Genomic DNA, 16,616 nt, shown 5'->3' with positions numbered 1-16,616 from the left:
TGGTTGTTGTTGTTGTCGGTTGGTTGTTTTGGTTTTGTTTGGGTTGGTTGGTTGGTTTGTTTGCTATTATTGTTTTGTTTTGATTGGGTATTGATTGACACCTCCAGATTAATATTGCCTCTTGCTGATGTCATAGGGCAGTGAACCAGTTAACATTTCTAGCTCTAAATAAAGGTAAGAACTACAAAACGACTCTAAATGAAAGCATAGTGTTCTCGAGGCTGAAGTCCAACAAAGCACTTAAATACACACACACATTCTCAATTAACTCAATGAAGCTCCCCCCGTGCCTTGAGCACTTTGCTGGCCCAAGGCCACTGGAGATGGCCGCTGCCCCACGACTGTTCAGAAAACTCTGCACAGCTCTCCAGTCTCTGCTCTGTAAATATTTAATTTCCATTAAATCCTATGCAGTTATCTACCAGTTTCAAGTCCTCATCTATCTCCTAACAGTTTTCCTCTGAAGAAGTGTTTAATATGTGAAGTTTATTTATAAAAAGTGAACGAAAGAGGAAATACTCTAAAAATCCCCATCGGGCTGGTGTAACTGCGAGGCGTGGGAGTGGCGAGTCAGCCTGGCCCAGGCGTTAACCAGCGGGGCAGGCTGGGAACGACCCGAGAACACAAAATCAAATATACCAAACACAAATCACCGCGCTCCTCTGCCGTGTTTCTTTATGGACAGGGAGAGAGGAGAAGAATGACTTGAGAGGGATGAGACGTACCATGCGGTTCCCCTTCACCTGCGCCCAGAAAGCCAGGAAACACCTCCATGTTTTGGGAAGTTGGGCAACTTTGCTACAATCGGGGGCGCCCTCACCTGCCCAGCGCAGCCACGTTGGCTAAATTTGACAAATGATGATTCATGCCAACGCGCTGGGGCTCCCTTGAAACTAACTGAAAATGTGGGGATACTATGCAAAAGAACATTTAGGACTTACTTCAAACTCCCTTTTCGAACAACATCTGGGGAGCCCAACCCAAACCCATTGGAGGGACGGGCGCTGGGGGGCGGCAGCTCGCGAGGGCGGGCTCAGGGTCCCACGGCAGCTGGAGTTACCTTGAGACAAGTTATGAAGTATTTGGGAACTTTTAAAGATGACAAGATAAAAATAAATAGAGGACATGAAAAAACAAGGTCTCTGTTGAGCTTTGCACAAAAGCTCCAGAACATTTACACCATGTGCCACACTTGAAAGTAATTCAGTTTATTCTTAGAAAACATGAACCATATGAATGATCTGAGAGTGAACACCCTCAAAAACACTTGATTTCTGAGGCGGAAAAGGAAAATATTTGATAAGTGTGATAAAAGTCCTCATCTGTCCTTCCCTCCCATCTCTACACAGTGAATCTAGAAAATGGAAAAGAAGCAGGGAGGGTTTGACATAGGGAAATAAGAAATATCGCTACCTTTCCTTTCCAAAATTCTCTTCAACTTGAGAACTATGAATTGACGTCAAGCTACTAGAAAGAATGTTTTTCAGTTAGTCTCAGTGAAGCAATCAATTTCTTAGTGAAAAGCAAAGAAAGATCTCGAGTGGTTCTTCGGTTGCACAACACAGCAGCAGAGCTTAACCGGGGAAATCAGTGCAGAGCATAGCGAAAGGATGGTAAAAGAGATACAGAAAAATAGTGAAGTTCCAAGGGCAACATAAATAATAAATTTGTACTTTCGTAATTGCATAACAAGCCTACCCAAATCACTCAGTGCTTCAAGTATTAATTAGCAACACAGCATCCCTGGGAGGAGAAACCAAAGCTCATTTCACCGAGGTACCAAGAGGTTAAAGCACGATTACGCTCTGGATCTTTGTTTTGCTGTCTTCCTGGTAGTCTGGGAAATCGTACTTTAATAACCCCTAATGGCTTTGCATGGGCTCATTCAAAATTGATAGAGACGCTAATTTTAAAACACAGTGTACTCCAGATTCAGTGGATTATTGCTGTAGTAATGCAGCTGAACTTAACTATTTGCTTCCATCATAACGAGTCAAACGCGGTTTCTTATTTTTCTCAAGATTCCAAATTACCATAAGACGGCAAGATTCTGCAGTTCTTATCAAATAAAAGCATACAGTGAAGCACTTTGGTTAGGAACAGACCCATGTGTGCATCATGTGACGTATGAAAAGCACAAATTGAAACAAAACATCCGTACAGGGACATTATAAATGACAAAACTATCAGATTCAACAAGAGAGTGGGCTAAGAGAGCGCATCTTGCTCTTCTGTCCCCATCATCCATCACCTCCTCTGCTCGCAGGCCCTGCCTGTGGTGTCCCGGACAGTGCTTTCTGTGCTGGGTTAAGCACTTCGCCCTCATTCCCTCCTCCCATTCACATTACTCAGCGCAGCACAACACGGCGAAGGGCAGAGTCAGGGATGTTCTGGTTAGGAGCTCGTCCTCTGCACAACTTTTCCTGCAAATCCTTTAATTTTTTCCCCCAACTTTGATGTTTCCGTATCGCTGCCCAAGCAGGCGCGTGTGCTGAACACAGGGCACGGCCCCGGGGCTCTGCCGGCACAGCTCACCGCGCGGCTGTGTCACCGCCAGCGCCCTGCCCCTCTGCCTTGCCACTGTCATTTATTCTTCAGCTTCTCTGTCCCCATTCCCCATGCACTATGAGGCTTGAACAACTGTGGTTCCACAGTTACCTCTGTCTCCATTGCTCTGTGCAGTTTCTTCCTTCAGATCCTTTCTGTTTACTCAGCTATTTGCCAGACTAGTCTTTGTTAAGCGTATCTTCTTGTTTTGTTTAGGTTTTTTGTCATCCTCTCTTCTGTTCCTAATATTGTTTATCTTCAGTGCCGATCTCCAGAACAATTAGCGTCTACTTACTTGCCAGCCTTCCCTCCATATCAAAATACACAGCTTCTTTACCCTACCCTTTCAGTATCAGCGTACAGCTATATCCACACCACCACATTTCTCAGTCTACGACACCGCTGTGCATTCTGAACCAGAGGAGGCAAGACACTGCCAGACTTTGCATTGGTGCTCCTAATCCTCAGAGAAACGACGGCTGCACCAGAGCCCGCCACGAGCTCCGCCTGCCCTGCGCTCCGGTGACCGTTCCAGTCCTGTTCCCTTTAACCCGGCACCCGAATCCCCATCACCCGTCACCTCCCAGTCCCTGCTCATCCCGCTGCCTTCAGATGGCACTTGGCCAAGCTGCCGTCACCTCGCTGCTGGAAACCATTATCTTCAGAGCATTATACAACACGTTGTACAACATTTTCCACCTATGACTAGGTAGAAGCGCCACTACATACGTGGCTTTTGCGTCAGTAAGCTGTTTACTGCCTCTGACGTTCACTAACGATGCTACAAGCAAGTTGGATTATAAACAGGGAGTTTCGGGGCTTTTGCCCTAAATCTATCTTGCAGTCAAACTAAATAGGTCCAAACCTGAAAAACAGCACTTTCGTCATCTCCCTTCTATTTTCAACAATCCCCTTAAGCTTATTACCACAACACCTGTAAAAAAGAATTTTGTAACTGGTTTTCACATGAAGTACATAAATAGAAATAAAAAGATCTTAAAAATTAACTTGTAAAGTCTGCATTGAAATAAGCCTGAACATTTTTCATCCTCCACAGCTGATAAAGTCCCTTTTACCATTCATGGTCCCCAAAAAGCCTGCGTTTCAAAATTTGACCACAAAACCTTTTTTTTTTTTCCTCCCCAGTTATATCTTTAAACTGAATTCTGGTATCAAATACATTATACTTTGCTATGTAAGGAAGTATAGTCAGGCTTGTGCCTCCCAATGTGCTAATTGCAACTGAGACTTGCTGTGTCATAACTGTGCTGTGTGTGGATAATCACATCAGGCTTTACCAGAGCTCCCGGCTGATCCAGCTCTGGTCTGCAGGGTACGGCTGGTGCTCAGCCCCGCTCGCTCAGGCCTCAGCGCTGCGGGGAGGGAGGAACCAGCCCCCGCTGCCATGGGGACTCCACAGTGGCACAGCCTCCCGCACACAGCCAGGGGTGGGAATGGGATTGTTTAGGTCAGAGAGGTTCTCCCGCCCCTCTGCTCTGCCCTGGGGAGACCACACCTGGAATATTGTGTCCAGTTGTGGCCCCTCAGTTCCAGCAGGACAGGGAACTGCTGGAGAGAGTCCAGCGCAGCCACCAAGATGCTGAAGGGAGTGGAGCATCTCCCGTGTGAGGAAAGGCTGAGGGAGCTGGGGCTCTGGAGCTGGACAAGAGGAGACTGAGGGGGGACTCATTCATGGGGATCAATATGGAAAGGGGGAGTGTCAGGAGGATGGAGCCAGGCTCTTCTGGTGACAGCCAGTGACAGGACAAGGGGCAATGGGTGCAAACTGGAACACAGGAGGTTCCACTGAAAGATGAGAAGAAACTTGTTCGTGGTGAGGGTGGCAGAGCCTGGCCCAGGCTGCCCAGGGGGGTTGTGGAGTCTCCTTCTGTGCAGACATTCCAACCCGCCTGGACACCTTCCTGTGTAACCTCATCTGGGTGTTCCTGCTCCATGGGGGGATTGCACTGGGTGAGCTTTCCAGGGCCCTTCCCACCCCTGACATTCTGGGATTCTGTGATTTCCTCGCCATGCCATCAGTAATTCCCTGTAGAATGGCTTTTCCAGGTTGCTCCTGAAGCCTGAATACAATGTCCCACCCAGCAAAGCCCTGCTGTCACCACTCTGCTGGCCTGGCAGGCAGGTCACACAGAGACACCTCAGTAAACCCCACCTAAAGCCACTGCTTAAACCCATAGCAAGGGGCTGAAGTGGGGTGTACTGAGGCTGTGGGGAGCTGGATTCATCTCGGCAGTGACTACAGCAGGTGGGCAGCACAAGCCCAGTGGGTGATGCTGAGCAGAGCAGGGAGGACACAGACGATCAGCAGCTCAAGCCGCTTACAGGTTAGTCGAGGCATCAACAAACCCTGCATTAAAACTTAAGTTTTTAAATGCTAGCATTTGTTTGTTATAGACAAGTGTGAATTAATGGAAAAAGCCCCCATCTCCTCAAACAGCAAATTGGATTCCTTGATCCTGCATTGTGATTTACACATGCAGATAAACAGACGGAGGAGGATCCTGGTTGGAAGTCACATGGGCCAGAGTACAGAGCTGGACCCAGAGCTTCTTTCTACAAAAAGCAGGATGATAAAAACAAACAAACAACAAAACAAAAACCACACAACACCAAACCACAACCAACAAAACGTTTTGAGCATTACCAAAATACCAATGAGAACGGGAAGGCTGAAAGATATTTATTCACACTGAAGTCCCCACTGTTTTATTCTTGAAAGTATTGTGTTAGTATCGTAACTATGGGAAAGCAATTTCTTTCAGGGCAAGAATGATTTTTGTTGCTTAGTTACCCTACTTTTTATTCCAAAAGAGAAAACTCATTGCATTGTTACATAAGCAGCGATGTTACATCCATCCTGAGAAAACCAGGATGAAACCTGCCTTGCTGGTGATGGGGGCGCTCACTGAATAGATCTGCATAAAGAGCAGAGTTTGGTTTGATTTCTTCTTTTGCACACAGCTTTGCTCTAGATGGTCTGAAAATGCTCTAACTGCAAAGGCTACAGCACAATGTGCTAGCAACAGAAGAGATGATGGAACCCCAGAAGAGTCTCTGGTCTCTTCTGCAAACATAAGATAGATTAAAATGCAAAGACTTAGTTATACTTGGTCCCAACTGCTCCCTGCTCACCAGGAGCAAATTTCTTTCAGTCCCATTGTTGCCTGTGAAGAAAAATAATAGAAAACAACAACAACAAAACAGCGAGTCGATATCATTAAGTCTTTCTCACTTTGACTTTTCTGGTACAACAAACCGCTCATTGCAAATTAAATACCTGCTTATTTATCAGCTTAGAAGTTCTACGCGTAAACCATGCAAAACCAATTTTATATCTTTACCAATAAATGCCCATGAGCTCTGAGGGAAGAGCAGAGCAAGGACCAACAAACGGATTTGGAAGCAGGGTATTCTCCCTGCCAGATACCAGGATGGTTCCAGAGCAGCAGAAAGCCTGTTCTGTAATGCTACTGTAGAAAAATCTCATTTGTTTCTTAGCTCTCTTGTACCTTCAGCACCATCTCTGTAAACCTCCGGACTTTGAAAAAAAGGAGTTAAATGATACCAAGAAAGGTTATTCTGGTATATGGTCATGAAGGAGTACCAGAAATACACAAAATAAACCAGACCAACCTGATCTCCTTTTATGATCAGGCGACCCAGCTGGTGGATGAGGGGAAAGCCGTGGATGTGGTCTATCTGGACTTCAGCAAGGCCTTTGACACTGTCTCCCATAATATACTCTTGCAAAAGCTGGTAGCCCATGGCTTGGACAAGTGTACTCTATGCTGGGTTAAGAACTGGCTGGAGGGCCGGGCCCAGAGAGTGCTGGTGAATGGGGCTGCATCCAGCTGGCGGCCAGTCACTAGTGGTGTTCCCCAGGGGTCAGTGTTGGGTCCAGTCCTGTTCAACATCTTTATTGATGATTTAGATGAGGGGATTGAGACCATCATCAGCAAATTTGCTGATGACACCAAGCTGGGAGGGAGTGTCGACCTGCTGGAAGGCAGGAGGGCTCTGCAGAGGGATCTGGATAGACTGGAAAAATGGGCTGATTCCAATGGGATGAAGTTCAATAAGACCAAATGCCGGGTGCTGCACTTTGGCCACAACAACCCCCTGCAGCGCTCCAGGCTGGGCGCAGAGTGGCTGGAGAGCAGTCAGACAGAAAGGGACCTGGGGGACTAATGGACAGGAAGCTCAACATGAGCCAACAGTGTGCCCAGGTGGCCAAGAAGGCCAATGGGATCCTGTCCTGTATCAAAAATAGCGTGGTCAGCAGGACAAGGGCAGTGATCCTTCCCCTGTACTCTGCATTGGGGAGGCCACACCTGGAGTGTTGTGTTCAGTTCTGGGCCCCTCAGTTCAGGAAAGAGACTGAAGTGCTGGAGCGGGTCCAGAGAAGAGCAACAAGACTGGGGAAGGGACTTGAACACAAGCCCTATGGGGAGAGGCTGAGGGAGCTGGGCTTGGTTAGTCTGGAGAAGAGGAGGCTTAGAGCTGAGCTCAGCACTCTCTATAACTACCTGAAGGGCAGTTCTAGCCAGGTGGGGATTGGTCTCTTCTCCCAGGCAGTCAGCAATAGGACAAGGGGCCATGGGCTTCAACTGTGCCAGGGGAAATTTAGGCTGGAGATTAGAAAGCAATTCTTTGCAGAGAGAGTGGTCAGGCATTGGAATGGCTGCCCAGGGAGGTGCTGGACTCACCGGCCCTGGAGGTTTTTAAACTGAGATTGGACATGGCACTTAGTGCCATCATCTAGTCAATGGACTGGAGTTGGACCAAGGGTTGGACTCGATGATCTCTGAGGTCTTTTCCAACCCCGTCGATTCTGTGATCTTCAGTCAAGTAGAATCTTTGTGTTTTAACAACATGAAGGGAAGAGAATTCTGCTTTACTGTGCAACCACTGGAGATCCATTGCAGTCCTGATGCTGGAGATATTGTGTAGTCAAACTTGAAGTTACACCCAGCCTGAGTACTGGCATAAAATTCAAGGGGGTGTCAGATTTCACTAGATAGAGTTTTCTTTCCCAGCCTGAGAGTTAATTTCATGTTTAAGACACATTTTACGTTATTTAGCTACAAGTAAAATAACATAAAAATGAAGTAAAATCCTGACTAATTTTAGGAGTGATAACAAGTGAAACCTGTAAAACAAACACCATATTTTCCAATCAATTTCTCTCTAAAATTGACTTAATGAAATCTTAAAATAATAGCAGTCTTAATATTAAGACTGAAAAATTATCATCTAGTACAGTAGTTAGCTTACAGTTCTGTTACAGTTTTTTAGAGTATGCTGATTAAAAATCAGCTTGCAATGAATTAGATGAAAAACATCCTTTCTAAGCTAGAGTGAAGTTTTCTATCTTGAAAGATCATGTGACAGCAGATAAAGTGCAAATCCAGGTACAGTGGGGTCAGGAAGGCCCAGAGCAGCTGAAATAATTTAAGAATGGTTGACTGTAAATCTTTATTATGATGCTGTGTTTTTTATTACCTGTGTAGGACACTTCTAAACTAACGTGTCAGATGTGAAGTGGTTTTGCCAACTATTCTACAGAGAAGATCGTCTAAGTCAGAAGATGTCAATTTGTCATAAAATAAACTTGATTTTGCCAGGAATTGCCTCTCTACCAAGGCATTTGGTTTGCTAACCTGTGCACATTGTTTGCCACATTTCCTTTTTACTGCTTTATGACCTGCTCTGTGTTTATTGTGGGAACTTTAATTGCGTAGTTTACTTCACTACATTGACTACGTATTATTAACACAACTGGGATTGTGTGGGTAGAAAAGCGAAGTAGGAAACCGGCATCACTGTTAGCAGTGAACGGATCACAAATCCAAAAGCAGTTTGGTTTTTGTTTTTAACAGACGAGCTCTGTACCAGTGACTTCTACTTCTAAGCTATTCTTAAAAGGCTGGATGAACCTCAGAGACGCGCATGCCTACCTCACCACAAGTACTGCCGGTATTACACATTAATGCTGCACAGAATCAGTATTATCAAAGGCTGACTCACAAGAATGACACTGCTGGTTGATCCCTATTTTAACAAGAGATTACTCTTTATTTTCTACGAAGAAAAAGCAGACGCTCCGTCTGGCTGATTCTGTAAGCCTTTCATGGATGTCTTCCCAGGATGCAAACCGAGCACAGCATCCTAAAAGCAGCAAGATAGTTAAGATACCTGAATATTCACTCTTAGTTCTTAATATGCGAGTCAGATGGGAAGCAAATACTCTCCAAAGGAACAGCACACGTACTGTTCTAGCATTCTCCTGAACACTAATAATGGTACTTTCATTTTTGCTAAGTCAGAGGCAATTTGATTTCAGTAAATATTGCGCTAAGCAAAAAGCTTACTGCTGCTATTCTGGTTTTCCTTGTAGGCATGTTCCTTGACCACTGCTCGTTACCATTCAGTATATGTCTCCATAGTTTAGCATTGCACTTTCAGAATCACAGCTTCCCTTTATCATTTTGAACATTTTTCACATTCATTAGTAAAAGATGATCTAGCAGAACATTGTTTTGTATGGAAATAGAAAGGACTCATGACAGGCTTCTTAAAGAAAAGAATGCCCTGATAGACAAGGGTAATTTTAACAGCGGTTTAGCCAGTGAAATAAAGAATAATAACTATTAATAATGTTGGTACCTTGGTAGCTGGCACCTTGTACTCCGAAAATGAAACAACAACATAAACTGTGTGCAGAAGTTATTAATGTATTTGATTGCAGTAGTCACATATGAAATTACATTTGTTGAGCGCTGCCACATTCAGTTTTGCACAGTGCTTATCACCCCATCACCTTGCGGTTCTTACCCACGTCAGGTCATATTGCAATAGTAAGACTCTAGAAAGATGAAGGTTACGCCAGCACAGCACTAGGAGAGGAAAAGCACTTCATCACTGCAGGAAGCTACAAAATGAGAGGAGTAGACACTGAGTAAGATGCAGAATAATCTCTAAACATTGCTGTCCGTGCTACAACACTAGACAAGAAATTCCGTTTTATGTATCACCAGTAATCAAGATTTACTCAGCCAAACCTTTCTGTTATCAAAGCAAATATATGCTCATTTTTCTGCTCTATTTTCAATAGTTCAGTCAGGAAGGCTGTACAATATGTTTAAACACCCCCTGCTGTCTGTACCAAATAGCATGACTGACCCATGTCACACAGTTTGTTTCCCCTCCCATCCCGTCCCTGGTCTTGTCACACTCAGTACATTAAACTGGTGTATGGTGACAGCATTACGTGATTATGTAAGTCAAGAAAACATGGAAGAGTTGCACCTCACTCTTGGAGTAGAAGGTAACAAGGTTTGTAATAATTCTTTTACTGGAATTCTTTCTGCTCTCAAAGTAGAAGATTTAAATAATCATCAAATATACAGTGATGTGTTAAGGAGAATGTATAATGACTGCTAAGTTTTGCTTGCTATAGACTGATCCTACTGATCGTCTGAACACCTAAAATAAAATGGAATTCACTACAAAAAACCAAACCAACCAACCAAACAAACATATATATATAAGCAAAAGATGCATAGGCTGATAAGAATGTTTCGCACGATAAAGATTAGTCAACGATAAGTGACTTGGTAATACTGGGATTTAAAATGGCATCACATGGGTAATCTCAGAACATCTGTTGTGCAGAACAGAGCTAAACCAGACTTAAAGAAAAACCTAAAAGCAAGGCAAAAGGAAGAGCTGCATTACTTGCAGAAATACTTTTGGTTTTAGTTTATCTTCATAAGGTCTGTTAAAAATGAAGCCACATACAACATCCATCAGAACGAGCAGATTTAAATGATCTGTCAACAGATGTCTCCGAGACAAGCAGCCGCGAAACTCCTCCAGACTGTTTCTGGACACCTGCAACTCGTGGTTGAACAGCAAAACCCAAATTAACGCACTACGCTGCCTGGTCTCCCTATCACTGCAAGCCTGGTAGCGTTCGCAGCTTTAATCTGTTTTTCAGCCCCAGCAAAGAGAAGAGTCTCCAGGTCAGCATCGGTGTGTCTGTTCCTAACGACAGCTGCAAGAAGACGGGCTCCCAACCCCTGCCTCAAAACCTGCCAGTTGAATAAATGAGTTGCTGGTACTGAACCTGCTACACCGGGCATGGTCCAAAACATAAAACCAGGTCGTGACTTGCGATCAGAGGTAGAGAACAGAGTCAGTATTTCCCTGCGCAAATGGAAAGACAAAGTATAATCAAATGAATTTTCCAAGGGCACAGTTGTTATTCAATGGACATTCAGAATTCCAGACAGTCTTCAATAACGAGATGTCCTTTCCTCTCCAATAAATGAACAATTAAATGCATTTCAATTTTTAACTGATATGGAAAATTCTGTTAACCCAATTCATGACTACAAATCCCATAAAGCGTCTCCTACAGATTCACAATTAATCAGTAGATTATTAAAATGACATGCTATGCAAGTAGCTTTCAAAACTGTTTCTAAACTTATAGACTGCTTTGCAAACAATCCCTTTTAAAAATGATTTCTTGAACCCTCCCATAGCTGCAGGTTCCGGGCTGCATACTCGCCAGGTTATCACGGCACCTCGTCTGTGAGATCTGCTCAACTGATGCTGGTACCAGGAGTTTGTGGAGAACATTTTCCCCAGCAAAATTCTGACAGAAATACAGTTTGTTTTGGAAAACGCTTTTGCACTTTGCCAGAGCCATAGATCTATTTTCCACCTACTCTGACACAATGTCACTGCAGACCAGCAGCGCTTCGAATGGGATTTACAAAAATAGCAGGTACTCTCATTTCCTTTCATCATGTCAAAGGATGACTTAATGGATGTCAAGAAGTTTGAAAGAGAAGCAAATTTGGTTTTTTACTTTATCCTACTGATTTTCTGCAGGAACCATCAAAAGCAGCATTGAAAACCCACGATATCCAAAGGGGGAGGGAGAACACATTCGCTGGTTTGTCAGATAAAACTCAAGTGAGAGTGGACTGCTTAACAAGTATTTGCCAACACTGCCAGATCCTCCCAAGCTTTCATCAATGAGTGAGAAAAACAAGTATCTTTCCTTCTCGGTTATTTACACACTACCCATGGACTGGCCTATAGCTATTTGTATCCAAATGCATTAAATAATTAACATTAGACATATATCAGGAATGCTCAGTGATGTCTTGATAAAAACTGGATTGTACCATTCTGTTTCTTGGTCTTATTTCTTGAGTTTCACTCCATTCATATCAATGAGATCAGTACCCTACACCAGCTTTCTTCTCCCTCTGCTGCTTCTCCTATTAGAGAGATAAACTTCACATTTTTTTCTTAAAATAATTATCACTGTATAACAATTATCACTGTATAACAATTATCACTGTATAACAATTATCACTGTATAACAATTATCACTGTATAACAATTATCACTGTATAACAATTATCACTGTATAACACAGGCCATCCTATCAGTCTTTTTTTAAGTTACAAAACCAAACCCACATATAGCTGGTTACAAAATACCATGATGTCAATAAAAATAAAGGCAAAAATCTTAATAGCCAACACATTTTTAAACAAAACCAGTTTTGAACATTAATTAATTAAGTCCACTTGAAGAAAAAGAAGGTGGGTCTCACTAAAAGTGAAGGCCGTAGATTTTATTTTTTAAAGAATAAATCTCTTCTTTCTTCTCAACAATTTCCTGATACCACTGTCATTTTCCAGTAACTTGGCACATAGTAAGATAGGACAGAACTCAGAGACATCTTCACTTCTTAAAGAAAGCATCGTGGAACCACCACTGCTTATTTTACGTCTGAGCTGTTTCACAGGGGTATCTCAAAGTGCAGCCTTGGAATTTGGTCTGGGGCTTTAATTACAGAACAGAAATAGTTTTCAACTCTCCTGATTGAGCACAGGTCTAATAAAGAAGAGACGGTGAGGCAGAGGAGCACAGCAAACTCTGCTTTACATTTACGTTCCTTATATTTCAGAGAAAGCACTCAGGCTTTAAAGACTTTGGCTTGAGAAAGATTGGCATTCAACCCAAATCCATATACTTTTGTACTAGTTTCAGGTTGTGTTTCTTGCTGCTGTTTTCTTGTGTGGTTTTTTGTTGTTGTTGTTTTTCCTCCTTCGGTGATGAGTTCTGAATCTTATGTAGCTGTATCTATATCTATGGCTCTATTCATTTAGCTAAAAAGGATTTTTAAAGCATTCAAATTCAACCTTAAATTCCTCTTAGAATTTCCTAATGGAAATTATCCGCCAACCTTCAAACAGATGTATACAGTACATCTGAAGACTTCTTAACACACATTAAATAATGTATAAATATTTTACTGAAAATACGCGCTAGAGCAAAATTAATTCTATTTACGGTTTTCAGTGGAAGAGATTCAACACAAGCACCAGTTATGCATATATATATATATGTATATATAAAAGCAATACAAGCAGAACATAGAAACTGATGATCATTTTTACACTAAAAGGCAGAAGATTCCTCTCCCCAACCCCCCCCCGAGCCTCAGAAACAGCCAAACCAAATCTTATCTGCCAGTTACACATATCCTGTTATAATGCCTGCTGCAATAAACCAAAGAACAGAAAATTGCAGGGGCACACTGACTGGCAGCTGAAGAGCTTGCTGCTCTCCAGGAGAGGTGGTTGTCAATGAGATGTGCCCAGCTATGTCAAAAGCGCCTCTGCATGCAGGACACGCTGCTCCGAGCTTGCGGTCACTTCTTTCTGCTCACCTATCCCATACCCTGTTTTCTTCAGGATGAAGAAAGAAATATATATTCCAGCTTAACAGAAGCGTTCTCTAGAAATCAGCTCTACAGTCACTTTGGAATGTTATTAAGTTTTGGAGTTTTTTTAAAGCAATTACCACATGTGGAAGGTAACAGAAACTACATCTGTCACAATGACCCCCATGTTTTATTTCATGCTGCTGTTTGCCCTCAAAGCAGCCACCACAAGTCCTCTTATTCAAGTTATCTGTGGAAAAGAACAGACTGCACTCACATATCAGTGCTGTGCAGCAATTAATGGGGATACTCAAGCTTGTAGCTAGTTAAACTTTTAGATTAGACCATCTCTTTTAAGCTCTGATAAAATATGAGCAAGTCCCACGTCTTCATGGGACTGTAAACTGGAATCCGACTGTAAGAAGATGGCTGATACTCAGAGAGAGGAACAGAATCTGAATTTTAAAACAATTAAAAATGAATGACTATACAGCAGTCACAATGTAAAGAACCAGCTAAGGTGTGAGTTTCCTGGGCGAGGACGGGCAGGCAGGACCAGAGGGACACTTTCTTGAACGTGAGGAAAGGCAGGTCAGCCAGAGCTTCTGGTGCATCTTATGAGTAAAAGCCCTCCATGTTCCAATCTAAAGCACCAACTCTTACTCTACACCACCCATTTTCCAGAGGTGTCCTGTTGCCACAAAGACAGCCTCAGTTCAGTGTTTTCAGCTGTAAGCCCTGAGTACTAAACAATTTTTTTGGTAATAGCTTAAAGACCAGAGCACAGGTCTATTGAAAAAGCTGAGAAAACTCACAGAAGAAATGTTCAGTCTCTAGGGCTCCAGTGACACTTAACATTTTTGGAATATTTTGCCACCAGTCACAATCTGATTCACATTACGTTGCTAGCTTCCTTCCCACATTGCATTCCACCTGAAGAGACTGAGATTTGTAAGAACAAAGCCTAGCAAAAACAATACTTAGAAACCTTTCAGTTACAGAGATGATGTATTATAAGCACTACCTATTTATAAATCAAGTTGCTGCTGCCTACATCTGGCAAATCCATCAGGGATTGCTAATTTAGAGGCTATTGATCCAAATCTGTCTATTAGTTTAAAAAATATGCACTTGAAATTAAAAATGGGTAGATGCTGAAACTGGGATTGTGCAGAACCACTAGACACAGCAAAGAGTGTTTTTTAATTGACTGGAATGTGCAGTCCTACCTCACAGCTGCTGGAGGTGTCTGCTGCACAGAACAACATATACATATATAGGTTACCAATGTGTGAATTCTTTCTTGCCTGTCAGATCCACAATCTATTAAGCTTCCCTCTTTGTAACAGATAGTTCTACTGCACAGTATCTAACACATTTTGAGAAAAATAAGATCAGGATTATGCATAATATTGAACAGCATGATAGGAGTTTTCCATATGGGTCAGCAGTACTTTGATAATTGTAACTGATCAGAAACAAAAGTCAGTGCTTTGCAAAAAAACACCCTACACCTCCAAGGTGGTGGTGACTTCCAATGGTCAGGCAAGTGTTGGGTTTCCCATGGGAAACATGGTTCTTATCTCAGGTTTTGGAAGGAAAAGATGGAGGTTAAAATCAGGAATAATGTCCTTCCTTATATAGCTCCTGCTAGCCTTTCTATGTGGGCGTTCATGTCACCACTGAAGTCAGGGGTTTGGGTCTTTCTCCAGCTGGCAACCAAACAGAAGTAATGTCCTTTTCACAGCTGCAGTCGAGCTGCGTCACAAGTGTCACCGCAACAAATGGCATGACTGTACCTTTGGGATGGCAGCTCTGCAAAAATGCACTGGGAGAAGCTGCAGAGTCACCAGCCCTTTCACTGCTCCTGTGAAAATCCCACACAGCGACAAACTAAATTATGGAACAATATCTGTATGCCCATAGTAAAAGCCAATCTAAGCAGCAGCAAGCAGCCACAAGAGACAGAATACATGCAACCATGAAAAATCACCACCTTACCTGTCATGTTATGTATTTACAGCGTATAGGCATATCCAGAGAATTTACTGCTTCTATTTAATCAGTCAGACCCAAAAGAGACTTTCTGCTGCTGTCAGTTTCTGTAAGGATTTCAGATCTTGTTTTGGGACCTTAGTTTATTAATTGGCTTCTCTTCAAGAACTACAATGACAGCTCATCCTGTGCATTTCACGTTTTCTTATAATAATATAAGCCATGTTATTAGATAATTCAGATGCAAAGCAAGTGAGGAAAAAATATGAGAGCACATACTTCAGGAGAGCAGAAAATTCTCTGGAAAGTGTTAGTAAGTCAAAGCAAAAAGCTCCTGAGTAATATAGTTGTTCAGTGTACAAAGAAATAGTTTTAACACTTACAGAAGTATTAATGAAACTGGTTACATTTAAACATGCTCACACTCCTTTTATTTACTCAGGGAAGATGCAGCCACTAGAGAAAAGCCAAGTGAAACCTTCTAGAGTTCTTTAAGTAAATAATTCACTATATTAGTTAAAATTACCTGAGTACTATAATGGGATTTTTTCAAACCTCTGACATCTCACTAGAAACTGTTCATGAAAATAAGTTCTCCTGGAACAAGAAGACAAGTCTTTGCATGGACTAATACCACTAGTAAATAAAAGAGGTTAAGTGGGCAGTTTTCACAAAGGAGGAACATTCATTATGAGCTCAAACACATTTTGTGGGACAGGCGCTGTTCAACACTTGCAGAAATATTGAAAGTAATATGTAAAGCATTTATTTTGCGAGTATTAAAATATTTTCTTTCCATACACAAATATGGAAGAAAACTAGAAAATTAATTTTATTCCAATTAGAATAACCATCCATATGTCAAATGAGAGAAAGACTCCAATTTTTTTGGCTCATCCAAAACACCACCATTGCTAGAGAGAGTAAGAAATCTTGCATTGTTTACCCTGTCTCAGGCTAAGAAGTAAACTGTGATATTTTTATGTCAAGATTGTCTCATTAAAAGATTCCTGCCTCCACCAGAGAGTTATGAAATAGATGCTGTTCTCTAAGGGCTTGTGCAGGGAAAGTGGGAGAAGGTTGCGACTCACAAACTATCATAAATTTCATCATCCCTCCTTCTGGAAAACAGTCAGATAAGTGGGTTGTTTCTCCTTTAATTAGAATGTAAAGGGCAGAACTGAGAAACTGTGGCACATTTATCACTCCATATGCCACTATAAAAGAATGCCAAAGAGACTCAAGCATTTTAGAAGATAAAAGTATCATACAAGTGTTTAGACCAAGCTAAACAAATACT

General features: G+C 42.4%; 1 long non-coding RNA gene across 2 annotated transcripts in view; it reads right to left on the bottom strand.

Moving 5' to 3' along the window:
• Nucleotides 1–16,616, bottom strand: part of LOC110359085 (uncharacterized) — a 66,540-nt gene that overhangs the window by 24,092 nt on the left and 25,832 nt on the right. The gene's annotated exons all lie outside the window — the stretch shown is intronic.

The sequence above is a fragment of the Columba livia genome, chromosome 10 (assembly GCF_036013475.1).
Source record: "Columba livia isolate bColLiv1 breed racing homer chromosome 10, bColLiv1.pat.W.v2, whole genome shotgun sequence".
NCBI classification, from domain to species: domain Eukaryota; kingdom Metazoa; phylum Chordata; class Aves; order Columbiformes; family Columbidae; genus Columba; species Columba livia.
This window is presented reverse-complemented; position numbering and strand designations above follow the sequence as displayed.